The following is a 15,544-nucleotide window of genomic DNA, read 5'->3' as shown; positions in this document are numbered from 1 at the left end:
TCCGGCACAAATTTTCATTGTCCTCATTTCGTTTTCCATACATGCCATATTAATTTATTGCTGGGGCATCATCTTTCATTGAGAACGTTATCCCGTCCAACAATTGACGTTTTGTTACTCCTTATGGCGTATAATTTTGTGTGTGTGCTCTTTACTATTCGAAATGAAGCGTAGTCATCGTGTATGCCAAGTATATTAATAATCAGTTAATCATATTAAATGGCTGCGAGTAAGTTGAAACATTGCATCAGAATCTTGGCCTGCCCCTCAGCTGGCAATCTGATGCTGCCGCTCATAGCCAGGGCATTGCGTTCTGTGTACGGTTTGGAGATGGTTCGTGAGGTAGAGCATGGCAAGATTTGGAAAGATTTGACTTATAATAAATAGTATTAAATGGAAAAGACTTGCGCCGGAAACAAAGAGAAAACCTCTAAAAACCAGGGTTATGATCTGTTGAATTGAAAATACATGAACGGCAAGTGACGGTTAATGAGAGCAAGTTTTGATGCTCAAGTAATTCATTACGATACTTCATGAGCTGATGCAAGTTAGTTAGTGATTTATTATAAAGGAAACCACTTCTCCATAGCAACGTGTCACGCCTGATTCTAGCTGTACGTTTTGTAGCAGGACACGATTAGTACTGATCAGGCCTTGAGGCCCTCACGACACTGACCAGAGGTCTCATCATCCTCTGCCAGTGGTGTCATTTGAATGCTTTATGACTCTGGAGCCATCAGTCCTCATTCTAGCTACTCCTCGATCGGCCTCACGAGGCTGAGTGCAGTCTATACCTGCCCTCCTACCGAAAACCTTTATCAAGAATCGAACTCAGAGTCCTCCGCATGGGATACCTTGAGCGCTCAGCTATGGAGACATATCACGATTATCAGATTCAGTTCTACTAAAAAGAGTTTCATTGATATGAATACAAGGGTGTTTCAAATAAATTCCTTAGTTACTATTTCTTGCTAGTGACCCGCACAGGCTGCTCACGGCTCGCGTTGGCCCCCAGTAACGGTAGCTTGCAGGGGCCAGCCACTGCCTTCGGGCAGCCTCAAGGAACTCCAAGGAGTTCTTTGACTGCTACAAATCATCGGCATTGTTTCCCCAGGGGTGTAGGATTTTAATTCATTACTGTGCAAAAAGTTTGCACCAAATAGTTATAAACTATACATACAAACTTTTCTAGTGAATCAGTTTATTACTGGAAACCATATCAAAATTACTACAATACTTCCTGAGGTTAGCCTGAATAAGCAGAAACAGATGTGGGGATTTTAATTTATATATGCACAGATTATGCAAAAGAAGCAACACAGAAAAACTAGAGATACATCATTTGTCTATGTAGTCCCCATGACGGGTAATGCTTGTTTCCCATCGGTTTGGAGTTACATGAAGACCTTGTAAGAAAAATTGTTTGGTTATGAATGCAGCCACTCGTGTTCCTAAGTTTTGACTTCTTCATCCCTTCTAAAATGTTTCTCTCCCAGAGCTTCTTTGAGACTTCCGAATACAGAAAGTCATTCGTGAAGGGATGTGATAAGTAGTTCTGCGATAGAGACATTTAGTTCTCATATCTTGTGTGTTGCTTCTGTTAACCGGGCAGTAGACGGACCAGCATTGTCGCGTCGCAACAAAACACCTGTAATCACAAGTTCTCGTCGTTGTCAGCGCGAAAGCTATTTGGTAGCAGACTTCAGTGTTAATTACAGGTCACTTGTTAAACCTCTTCGCGCGTAATGCTCAAAAATTACCCGTTTTGCATGTCTCAAGAGAATGACTTTCCCTGTGCACGGTTGAGTGCCAAATGGTTTTTTAGTCCTAATGTTGTACATGCCTGAATTAGATTAGACTACGTGTCGATATACCTAAGTTCAGTCAACATAACACAATAATGACAGCTGCACTGTCAGTTGAAATTTAGATCTGCAATGCAATATAAGAAGATTCTAATGCTGATCTCCTTTCTGTCCTGGAGTGCTCAAGCACTTTATGATTTCACACCTGTAGAAACCTACTCGTTCGGGATTACAGAAGTGGCCAAGCCAGGTCTGAAGTGTGTTTGTGTTCAAAAAGGAATTTTCTTGACAGTTGTCTGATACAGAACGGAAACAGTTGACATTTGAAGGCGCAGGATAAGGTGAAATAAGTGCGTGAGAGATGACGTCCTAAACAAATTCCTAGATAGTTTTGTTTGTGAAATCAGCAGAGTGCGTTAGCGTGTGTTAGCGGCAACTGATGAAGTTTCGTTCGTCGTTTTTTTTTTTACACTGCGGCCGAAAGCTGTCTTAGATGACAAAATTGCCGGCTGCGCTGGAAACACACCTACTGAAAAGTTTGTAGTCCACAGCAACCATTTTGTGCCACAAGGTGCAAAATGTTATCTGTTCACACTGTCCTTCGTTCGACGAGATTTTTGGTAGGGCTCAGGCATTAATTCCAAATGGTTCAAATGGCTCTGAGCACTATGGGACTTAATATCTGAGGTCATCAGTCCTCAATAACTTAGAACTACTTAAACCTAACTAACCTAAGGACATCACACACATCCATGCCCGAGGCAAGATTCGAACCTGTGACCGTAGCGGTCGCGCGGTTCCAGACTGAAGCGCCTAGACCAGCTCTTCCACACAGGCCGGCCATTAATTCCAACTCCAGAAGTTAACATAAAAGCATCATAATTCGTCATCTCTAACAATATTGCATACGAATGATCAGTAAGCGAACTGATGATATTGAAACAAAAATTAAGTAATAAGTCACTTAAAAAAAAAGTATTAGAGCATGCAGCGATGCTACATGCAACCTCTGCACCTAGCATATTGAATGCAAACGTCATAGTTCATCTCATATATCAATCATCTATACTTCGTGAATGTGGAAAATCTTCCATGCCAGAACTGTCTTTGTTGGAACAAAGACTTGCCCGATAGCACTAGCCCCACATATGATACAACTGTTTTGAGCTGTTTCCGCTGCCTGCACCCCTCCATTATACCCAATGTTAAACATTTTTGCACTTATGTCTGTATTTTATACCGGTAAACAACTTCCATGAGACTGAAGTAAGCAAGGTCCAGTACGTAACTGCACGAGAAATACTATAACCTCCAATAATAAAACAACACTTGATAAATACACTCATAGAAACACTGCATTTATTTCGCACAGCTCAGACTGCAATAAGGATCAGTTTTATGCTAACTATGCGAAGTGCCCCGCGGCGCGATCACCTCGTCGGACAGTGGCTGTCGTCAAGGCTGCCGGCTGCAGGTGGTCGGTGGGCCGCTGCAGGACGTGAAAATCGGGAACTGTTCTCAGCATGACGCAACCACGAGCTCTTTCGTGGGAAGTTCAGCTATTACTAGTGGGTTACAAAGTGAAGGAAATTTTCTTTGACGTTCCATCAGACTGATAGCTTTACCGGACAGCCGAAATTCGAATTTAAAAATAAAACAACACGTGGACTCGAACTCACAACTTCGTGTCTACATTTGCTTGCCACTAGACCACGAGGACATACAACAAAGTAGCACGTCGAGCGGAAGGTAACACTCCTCCAGACGCGTCCATATCTAACAGTGTTGCCAGATCCTGCAAATGGCCAGCGAGAATTCCGAGGAATGACAGAATTTATTGTCGCCGTAAATGGACTTGGCCTCTGCGGCAGCCATGTTTCATGTTAAGACCGTACATTACCCACATAAAAATCCTGGAACACACATAAGAACCATTTAACGGCTAATGTCGAAAGTACAGCGCAGGGACACGTAGAGGTCATTAGTACTGACGCATCGCATCTTGTGACATGTCAGCACAGCTCGCCGCTACTCGGATGCACATGATGTTGTCTGTTCATTACGATCTCTTTCCTTGAGGACACTTCAAGAAGGGTCGTTACACAGCCCGCGTTCCCTGCATCGCTGCAGTGAAGATCAAAACGCGCCCCGGCGGAAAGGCTCCCCGCCCCGAGTAATAAGGGAGCGCCAGAGGAATTCCACAGCCCCCACTCCCACCCACGCCATCATCCCACAGAGCCACGTGACGTGCCCCGCATATTTCCTGCGCCGCGCGCACGCCGCATTTTTTAAGTCTTCACGACGGCTCGCAGGTAATCACCGCCTTAGAGAGGGCGTGAGTATGCCGGGTCAAGGACTCCAGAGGTGGTGCATTTCGATCAACAGAAATTCACTGCAGCCTCATGACAGTACCCCACTGTCTCTAGTAGGTACAGCCGTACTACGTGTGCTTTCTTCTTACATCTACATACACACTACGCAAGCCGCCACAAATTGTGTGGCTGAGCGTACCTTGTACCACTGCTAATCATTATATTTCTGTAAAGAGTTAAGTCTGTGACTCAAGCCCGTGACCAGGAAATTGGCCTGACTGCAGTCAGAGTGCAACATTTCTATTCGTCGCGGCACTAGGAGGGGTTCCGCTGATGGGCCACTGGCCCCTGTCGGCTTTAACCCCCGGGAAAAATCCGCTGTACGGCAGTAAAACTGGAGGGACTTGTAACACTCCGGTTTATTTTACTTTACTTATCCCGCTCGATCGGGATCTGATACCAGCCCAAATACACTCCTGGAAATTGAAATAAGAACACCGTGAATTCATTGTCCCAGGAAGGGGAAACTTTATTGACACATTCCTGGGGTCAGATACATCACATGATCACACTGACAGAACCACAGGCACATAGACACAGGCAACAGAGCATGCACAATGTCGGCACTAGTACAGTGTATATCCACCTTTCGCAGCAATGCAGGCTGCTATTCTCCCATGGAGACGATCGTAGAGATGCTGGATGTAGTCCTGTGGAACGGCTTGCCATGCCATTTCCACCTGGCGCCTCAGTTGGACCAGCGTTCGTGCTGGACGTGCAGACCGCGTGAGGCGACGCTTCATCCAGTCCCAAACATGCTCAATGGGGGACAGATCCGGAGATCTTGCTGGCCAGGGTAGTTGACTTACACCTTCTAGAGCACGTTGGGTGGCACGGGATACATGCGGACGTGCATTGTCCTTTTGGAACAGCAAGTTCCCTTGCCGGTCTAGGAATGGTAAAACTATGGGTTCGATGACGGTTTGGATGTACCGTGCACTATTCAGTGTCCCCTCGACGATCACCAGTGGTGTACGGCCAGTGTAGGAGATCGCTCCCCACACCATGATGCCGGGTGTTGGCCCTGTGTGCCTCGGTCGTATGCAGTCCTGATCGTGGCGCTCACCTGCACGGCGCCAAACACACATACGACCATCATTGGCACCAAGGCAGAAGCGACTCTCATCGCTGAAGACGACACGTCTCCATTCGTCCCTCCATTCACGCTTGTCGCGACACCACTGGAGGCGGGCTGCACGATGTTGGGGCGTGAGCGGAAGACGGCCTAACGGAGTGCGGGACCGTAGCCCAGCTTCATGGAGACGGTTGCGAATGGTCCTCGCCGATACCCCAGGAGCAACAGTGTCCCTAATTTGCTGGGAAGTGGCGGTGCGGTCCCCTACGGCACTGTGTAGGATCCTACGGTCTTGGCGTGCATCCGTGCGTCGCTGCGGTCCGGTCCCTGGTCGACCGGCACGTGCACCTTCCGCCGACCACTGGCGACAACATCGATTTACTGTGGAGACCTCACGCCCCACGTGTTGAGCAATTCGGCGGTACGTCCACCCGGCCTCCCGCATGCCCACTATACGCCCTCGCTCAAAGTCCGTCAACTGCACATACGGTTCACGTCCACGCTGTTGCGGCATGCTACCAGTGTTAAAGACTGCGATGGAGCTCCGTATGCCACGGCAAACTGGCTGACACTGACGGCGGCGGTGCACAAATGCTGCGCAGCTAGCGCCATTCGACAGCCAACACCGCGGTTCCTGGTGTGTCCGCTGTGCCGTGCATGTGATCATTGCTTGTACAGCCCTCTCGCAGTGTCCGGAGCAAGTATGGTGGGTCTGACACACCGGTGTCAATGTGTTCTTTTTTCCATTTCCAGGAGTGTAGATAATAATTAATGTGACCGTGTACCTAATGGGGCTGGCAATCGGATTGGACTGCTACGGAGATGTTACATTCCATTTTGTCCTTCTCAAATGCTGTAATAAAGAAATGTCTGGTGCCAAGAAGAACGACAACACAGCTTCATTAATGAATGACCTATATTCATCACAAAAACACAAAGTAAGGAGACAGCCACTGCCTTCGTCGTACAGAGTTAATAACGGCTAATCTCAGCACAGGCCCTTTCGTTATTCATTATCTTCACACGCAATTTCAATCACTGTAATCCACCACTACAATCCAACACTGCAATCCAACACTGCAATCCAAATAATGCCGGCGCGGTAGACGCGTAATTACAGATATCGGCACAAAAATCACTGAATCACACTAGTAACTATACTTTTTCACCTTGCCGTATATTTCTAACACAAAGGGGTTAAACCACGGCGATGGCCACTCCCCTTTTATCCTGTCGACCTGTGCTGTCGCAAAACTTATAGTAAGGGCCTACGGACCCCTTACATCCCCGCCCTCGAAAACTTCTTTGAAGCCACAGGCGTAAAAGAATCGGCTAGGGAATTAGACATCACTACATATGAACAAAACACACAGTGCAAATAAGTAATGAAATTACAATCACCAAGAGAATCCTTGACTCCGGTAGTGGGCTGCCTCCACAATAATATTCTACAAAAAGTAATTACATCTCCAAAAAATATGGCATTGTCCAAATAACACACAACATCAATCCTACTTACTTAACATACCATGGTAAATATTTCTTTATAACTTATCTTACCAAAAATTTCCAAAAACTTTTCACTTTCAAAAGTTTGTACGAGTCATTAACTACATATCTGTTATAACTTGCTATAGCAAAGACAAGAAAAGAAACTAGTTGAATGCCAGCTACCCCTTTGGTATGCCGTCCTTTCAGCGGGGTTCGTGCCGTCCATACTACTATCACTCTAATTCATAATTCACTTGGCCAACACTTATAAAAGTTAAGGAAGAAATTCACAACTTGTTGCTACAGCAAAGACAAGAAAACAAACTAGGTGAATGCCAGCTACCTCTTTGGTATGCCGTCCTTTCAGCGGGGTTCGTGCCGTCCATACTACTATCACTCTAATTTATAACTCACTTGGCTAACACACATAAAAGTCAAGGAAGAAATTCACAACTTATTCATTACAGATTCCATAAATTTAAATGCTACATTGTATCGCTAAGCATGTCTTACACAATTATTTGCAACACTACAACTAATGTGGTCACCCAATGAAAAATTTTAAACTACTGATCATTTTATTTTGCCAAACATTACTGCCATATATGAATTGTTATCAAGAAAGCTTAGATGAGAGGTACAATATTTCCTGTTATATTCACACTAATTCAAATCCACTATATGGATATTTGTCATTCATTACTCAGTGCCAGAATCCTGCTTCTAAAGCTTGACCTACGTATAACCATAACTGACTCTGATAGCTAATTGGATACATGAATTACTAATTATTCATTAGTTACACTTTGTTTCATCAGCATACTTCAGATAAACATGTATACCTACAAATAACTTGCAAACAGATATTGCTCATGTGCTAAATGACATACTTCAATATTTCAAACATCTCATACTCCATACTCTTCATTACACATAACTTAACACCAACTTCAACTGCAAATACATATATATCTTCAACCTATATCAATCCTCCATATACTTCAATACTTCAAACATCTCATACTCAATATACATCATTATTTCACATCATTTATTCGAACAACTATCTCCCCATGTATTTGTTTCTTTATATGTTCATCTACTTGCAAGCTGATACACTACTTCAATTTTCTTACCACAGTTGACCTTTTCGTGTCTCATAAAACAACTCTATAAGATTACACAAAATCTTATTTGACCAATTAGCTTCCCACGACATTTTGTATACATCAGCTTTTTTATCTGGTTCTCATTTTATTACTTCTGGCACTGTTCACTTTGTAATGTACTCACACTAAACTGAGCTTTCAACTTATAGATTCTTTGATACCTCACACACTACATCAACAGTAACTACTTATCCTTATTTTAAGTCAACTATAAATTTACTACATGGTTCCTGACTGAATTACTTGGATGACCACTACCAATCCTAACTACTGCTCATTAACTTTCTTAACCTAAGGATAGAGAAAGATGGTAGAGGAGTGACACTTGAAATTAGAAATAAAGTCTCACCCAGCTGGGAGTGTACCAGTCGCCACTTGGTATACCAGCAAACGAGTTGCTAGCTCCCTACACCTTAACTACTTCTCCATATATGAGTGAACTATAAATTTGCTACAAGATTCCTAACTATCATTTGTACAACCACTACCTATTCTAACTACTACACACTAACTTTCTTAACCTAGGGATAGAGAAAGATGGTAGAGGAGTGACACTTGAAATTAGAAATAAAGTCTCACCCAGCTGGGAGTGTACCAGTCGCCACTTGGTATACCAGCAAAAGAGTTGCTAGCTCCCTACACCTAACTTTCTTCAATTCGTACCTCTTCCTCATCTGGGTTATCCCTGTTCTCGTGTGAGTAGTACCTTTTTCTGTTTTCCACATGTTCCTTACCATGCACTCTCTTTGTCCATGCATACTCGAACTCCACAGTGTTAGGATGACCAACTTTTATAATCCTGTACGGTCCCTTATAAACGTGGTTAAATTTATGTATTTCAGAGTTTATCTTCTTTGATTTTGCATGAACCGTAGTCCCTTCCTTCTTCTTGATTCCCCAAGTGAAGGCCTCGCCTTCCATTGCAACCTTCTGATTATCCTCTTCTCGTCGCATGGCTATAGCATTTCTCAGATTGACAGCCAATTGGTTTTGTCGATCTCCTATCCCCTTAACCGCATCATTACATTGTTTCTGCATCTGCGTTATCTCGGCGATTCCATTATCGCAATTTGTTTCCACTTCGGTGATCCTTTCTCCCAATTCGGCTTTAGTTTCTTCAATATCGTCTTCTACTTTTTTTGTTAGCTTCCCTTCTATCTTCTCCACGTCTCCCTGGACTTGGTCTATATTCTCCTGTTGCTTCCTCTCTCTCTCGTCGATGTTCACCTTCAGTTGTTCGGGTAACTCCTGCACTTCCTCCTTCAGATTGCATTCCATCTTCGTGTATGATGTTTCGCTATTTTGTGAACCTTTCTTTAATGATTCTCTAAATTCTCGTAATGATGCATTAAATTCTTGTAAACCTTTCTCTAATGATGCGCTAGTCTCCTTTATCAAGTCTACCAACATCGACCACTTATCTGCATCCTCTGAAACTGACTTATTTCTCGTCGTTTGTCCCGGTGTTTCAGGATAACTAGTTGAATGTGCTAATGGGCTATCTAATGACACTCCATAATCACTGATTCCCGAATCATCTCTGTCTTCTTGTCCTATCCCTTTCCTTTCAACTACCGCCTCACAAAACTGCTTATCTTCAGTAGACATGTTTGTTTATTTTTAACACACAGGAAGTAATATAGAATAACCTCTAGTAACCCAAAACACTCCTAATTACCATGAAACTAATCAAACAGCACCTGCAGTATTTTCAGTTAATCCCTAAATTGACACAATATGCCAGAGCATCGAACATAACGACTCTCAAAACCTAATCACTTCAAATATCAATTTTCACATACACAGCTTATGTAAAATGTTTTAAATAAGATGAATCATACCATTCATAAAATCTATACATATAAAATCCCCCAAAAACAATAAGCATATCTGTATAATTATCATTTAGACCGCGCAGTATGCATAAATAAGTATGCTCAATTTCAGAGTAATTTTCGCAAACTTCTCGGAAATTACTGCAATTGGGCACTTTTCCTAACACGCAATTCAGTTTACAAACGTTTATTTACCGCGAAAACTGCACATTGCAATTTAATGTTATGTCAACCAGTCGTCTCCACTCACCAACCGACGTTACCACGAGTTGCGATGTTTTGACGTTTGAAGTGGGCGTGGCGCTGTACTGCTGCCGGAACCGCGTGAGGTCTCGCTGTGGTGGGACGTCGTAGTTCTCAGCCGGCCGCTCCGTGGCGCTGCAGGCGGACGTAAATTGTAGTTCGGCTGCTAGATGTCGGGACGGCGCTCGGTGTAGTGCGTCTGTGCTTGAACTACTCTTTGCACAGGTAGTTGAGATGACGTGTGAAATCACCTCGCAGATTGAAGCTCTTTGGCGCAGCTGCTACAAGGGTCTGCGTGACGTCACTCAAAAATTGCGTTACCACATAAATTGTCGCCTGCATAACAGTTTATGGGTCCACATGAAGCTGCCCGATTTTCACTATTCAAAAGGCAATTTCAGTCAAAATATTACCACCAAACACTTCTTTAAAAGCTTTCGTGATGAATTCTTAGTTCGTTTTGCTATAGTAATGTTCACACGTGTCTTTCTTTGGTGTTCACTTTTCACAGTTTTTCGTGCGGATTTGCGCGTTTGCACATTATAACACAGTTTATTGACACTATTATTCTCATCTAAAATGGCAAGAAAAAGTTTAGTCACAATCGTAAGGTGCTATTACTTCGTATTGTTCACAATGCACTGTTTCTTGTCGCGATTATAAAGTTTATGCTCTGTCCCGATCCAACATTGAAAAAATATTTTCTCACGTTAAGCAAGATAAAATTACTTATTGTTCTTCATGATTCGTCCGAAAATTGCACTTGTCCTTTCACGGTAAGCCAAGGGTGTAACACTCCGGTTTAATCTTACTGACTTATCCCGTTCGATTGAGATCTGATAGCAGCCCAAAACAGATATTAATTACTGTGACCGTGTACCTATTGGGGCTGGCAATCGGATTGGACTGCTACGGAGATGTTACATTCCATTTTGTCCTTCTCAAATGCTGTAATAAAGAAATGTCTGGTGCCAAGAAGAACGACAACACAGCTTCATTAATGAATGACCTATATTCATCACAAAAACACAAAGTAAGGAGACAGCCACTGCCGTCGTCGTACAGAGTTAATAACGGCTAATCTCAGCACAGGCCCTTTCGTTATTCATTATCGTCACACGCAATTTCAATCACTGTAATCCACCACTACAATCCAACACTGCAATCCAACACTGCAATCCAAATAATGCCGGCGCGGTAGACGCGTAATTACAGATATCGGCACAAAAAATCACTGAATCACACTAGTAACTATACTTTTTCACCTTCCGTATATTTCTAACACAAAGGGGTTAAACCACGGCGATGGCCACTCCCTTTGTCGGTACGGTCTTGCATTCCAGCAACAGACGTCCACCCGGCTCGGCCCGCAGCGCGTACCACACTAATGTCTCAACACTCGCTCTCGCTCTCGCCACCCGCCGCACACTATCGATTGTTTATCCTGTCGACCTGTGCTGTCGCAAAACTTATAGTAAGGGCTTACGGACCCCTTACAGACTGGAGAGACGAAACGTCGCCCCCTGTATCCGGGGTTGACCGCAGCACCTACAGAGCCATAGTATAGCATTCTCCTCAAAGGACCATCAAAGTTACACACCATTCCTCCATAAGGACCATAATTACTCATACCATGTCTTTGCAGCCCATAAGCACGATGTGAGATGCAAGGAGTATAACTTTCTGCTGTCTGACACAAATATCTCAGTAGTGCTTCGCAAAAAGATCGTCAACTTCCCTCCAGCAATTCTTATTTGAGGTCAGAGGACTTCCGTAATACACACATCAAAAAAAAGTTTTGCATCATCTCGGTTCCGCGAGTTACGGAACCTGTACAGAAAATTGGAATAGAGATCAACATAAACATCATTTCCGCCCTTTTCATTGCTCATGAAAACCATACATAGCATGTTGTACCACCATACAGCGAAACCTTCAGATGAGGTGGTCCAGATTGCTGTACACATCGGTGTCTCTATATTCAGTGGCACGTCCTCTTGCACTGATGCATGCCTGTATTCATCGTGGCATACTATCCGCAAGTTCATCAAGGCACTGTTGGTCCAGATTTTGTCACTCCTCGACGGCGATTCGGCGTAGATTCATCAGAGTGGTTGGTAGGTCACGTCGTCCATAAACAGCACTTTTCAGTCCATCCCAGGCATGTTCGATAGGGTTCATGTCTGGAGAACATAGTGGTCCCTCTAGTCTGGCGATGTCGTTGTCCTGAACAAAGTAATTCACAAGATGTGCACGATGGAGGTGCGAATTGTCGTCCATGAATACGAATGCCTCGCCAGTATGCTGCCGATATAGTTGCACTATGGTCGGAGGATGGCATTCACGTATCGTACAGCCGTTATGGCGCCTTCCATGACCACCAGCGGCGTACGTCGCCCCACATTACGCCACCTCAAAACAGCAGGGAACCTCCACCTTGCTGCACCCGCTGGACAGTGTGTCTAAGGCGTTCAGCCTGACCGGGTTGCCTCCAAACATGTCTCCAACGATAGTCTGGTTGAAGGCATATGTGACACTCATCGGTGATGAGAACTTGGTGCTAACCCCGCAACTTCCCCTTCCTCACAAAAATTTTATGAAACGTCCCCTTTGAACAATTTATACACGACTGTGCTTAACCTGACACACAATATTTTGTAAAATTTTTTTGTGGGGAGCATGGGGGCTATGTAAGTAGGCTGTTTAGGTTTTTTCATTGGTAACGCCACCTCTGTATGAAAATCACTGGCTGTGCTGTGGGCAGTCTGTGTCTGCTTTGCATTGTTGTAATACTCGCCATTGTAGTGTTGGGCAGCGGCAGCTGGCTGTGAACAGCGCGTATCGTTGCGCAGTTGGAGGTAAGCCGCCAGCAGTGGTGGATGTGGGGTGAGAGATGGCGGAGTTTTGTAATTTTTCATGAACTGCTATATTTATATATGATGATATCAAGGTAAATACATTGTTTGTTCTCTATTAATATCTTTCATTTGCTAACTACCCCTATCAGTAGTTAGTGCCTTCAGTAGTTTGAATCTTTTATTTAGCTGGCAGTAGTGGCGCTCGCTGTATTGCAGTAGCTTGAGCAGCGAAGATTTTTGTGAGGTAAGTGATTTGTGAAAGGTATAGTTTAATGTTAGTCAGGGCCATTCTTTTGTAGGGAATTTTGAAAGTCAGATTGCGTTGCGCTAACAAAATATTGTGTGTCAGGTTAAGCACAGTCGTGTATAAATTGTTCAAAGGAGACGTTTCAACCCTCAGCGGTCCATTCAGCATGTTGTTGGGCTCATCTGTACCGCGCTGCATGGTGTTGTGGTTCCAAAAATGGACCTCGCCATGGACGTCGGGAGTGAAACTGCGCATCATGCAGCCTATTGCGCACAGTTTGAGTCGTAACACGACGTCCTGTAGCTCCACGAAAAGCATTATTCAACATAGTGGCGTTGCTGTCAGGGTTTCTCCGAGACGTATTCCGTCGGTAGCGGTCATCCACTGCAGTAGTAGTAGGCTTTGGGCGGCCTAAGCGAGGCACGTCATCGACAGTTCTTGTATCTCGGTATCTCCTCCATGCCCGAACAACATCGCTTTGGTTCACTCCGAGACTCCTGATACTTCCCTTGTTGTGATCCCTTCCTCATACAAAGTAACAATGTGGACGTGATCAAACCCCGGTATTGACCGTCGGCATGGTGAAACTACAGACAACACGAGGCATGTGGAATGACTGGAACTGATCGGCTGTCGGATCCCCTCCGTCTAATAGGCACTGTTCATGTGTGATTGTTTACATCTTTGGGCGGGTTTAGTGACATCACTAAATAGACGAAGGGACTGTGTCTGTGATACAATATCCACAGTCAACGTCCATCTTCAGGAGTTCTGGGAAACGGGGTGATGAAAAGCTTTTTTTTTTATGTGTGTAGTTGGTTGTTGATCGAATCTGGCTGCAAAAATATCTAATACCACGCCTCTTAATTCTTTCTATATCTTCCTTTAATCCGAGCTCGTTGGGTTCCAAGACCCTTTCAGTTTTTATTAATAGTCTGCTGAAAGAATTTTCTGACGTTCTGAAGTATTCATAAAAGTTAGTACCACTGCTTGTCAGTTCGTTGCACAGAGAAACAAATGCCCGCCGGTTGTTCGATTTTCTTCATATACGTATACGGGGTGAATCACTAACTATTGCCACCTAGAATAACTCCGAAAGTATGATAGTAGCTGAAAAGTTTGTGGGACAAATGTTGAATGGAACAATGGGGGTCATAATATGATGTTAATTTTTTGTTGCTAGGTGGGCTCGGAGCAGAGATATGAGAGTTAACTTTGTTTTTTTATTTATTTATTTATTTTAAAATGGGATGCAGTTCAAAAATGTTCAAATGTGTGTGAAATCTTATGGGACTTAACTGCTAAGGTCATCAGTCCCTAAGTTTATACACTACTTAACCTAAATTATCCTAAGGACAAACACACACACACACACCCATGCCCGAAGGAGGACTCGAACCTCCGCCGGAACCAGCCGTACAGTCCATGACTGCAGCGCCCTAGACTGCTCGGCTAATCCCGCGCGGCTGGGATGCAGTAGTTTGGTACTTATTTACTGATAGCGGCTATCGAGACGAATCCAATGATGTGTAGCAGTAAGGTCTTTGAAGGTCAACGAAGGTCATAAAGTTGGCATGAACGTCCATTTACAGAAGGTGTTCAATGTGATGACCACTGGTATCACTACAGTGCTGTAATCTTCTTATCATGGATTGAGTAGTATTCCCTATCACTTCAGCACGTATCGAAGCACATGCTCTGACAATTGTTTATTGTCCCTAATAATTATTCAGAAATTTGTTGCTCATCTAAAGGAGGTCCGTAACTAAATTCCAGTTTCAAATCGCTGTAGAAAGAGAACCACTACTCAGAATGACGTCAAATTTGAACAGGGGAAACGTCATGGAGCAAAAGGAAATTTAACGGAAATTTGACGAGTAGATGGTACTGTATCCGTCAGAAAATGCGCACCAACAGACTCGTGGCACACGGCTGTTCCTCAGTTTGCGCCGGAGACTCTCATCATGACTGTGTCCATGAAATATCGCATGCAGCTGGTGAAGCTCTTTTACAAGAAAGTTGACCGTGCACCAGTATCCCTGCAGAAGTTGCCGACCGTCAGAGGTGTAAAAAAAGGCGTTGATTCGATGTCTGCTAATGTTCTGGAGAAAATTGTTACAAAATTCAAAAGAAAGTTTCCTTTGAGCATCAGTGTGGTAGAGGAGGAAAGTAGTTGATTCGACGCCTCTCAAAGATGTGGCTACAACGTTGTGGGTGGAGCAGGGCGGTGATGTGCAAACATCCAGCGCACGGGGAAATGTCCGGACATTGGACATGCATGCGAGCACGGTCTATAAAATCATACGAAACAATCTACTTTGTTGTCCATACAAAGTAACCCATGTTCAGGAATTGCTTCCTGCTGTCTTGTCATAAGACAAACGTTCAGTCTCGAATTTCTTGCTCGTGTGGAAGTGGACAATGAATGGCTATGGAATATTCTGTGAAC

Source organism: Schistocerca serialis, chromosome 4 (assembly GCF_023864345.2).
Source record: "Schistocerca serialis cubense isolate TAMUIC-IGC-003099 chromosome 4, iqSchSeri2.2, whole genome shotgun sequence".
Taxonomy (NCBI): Eukaryota; Metazoa; Arthropoda; class Insecta; order Orthoptera; family Acrididae; genus Schistocerca; species Schistocerca serialis.
Note: the sequence above shows the minus strand (reverse complement) of the source record.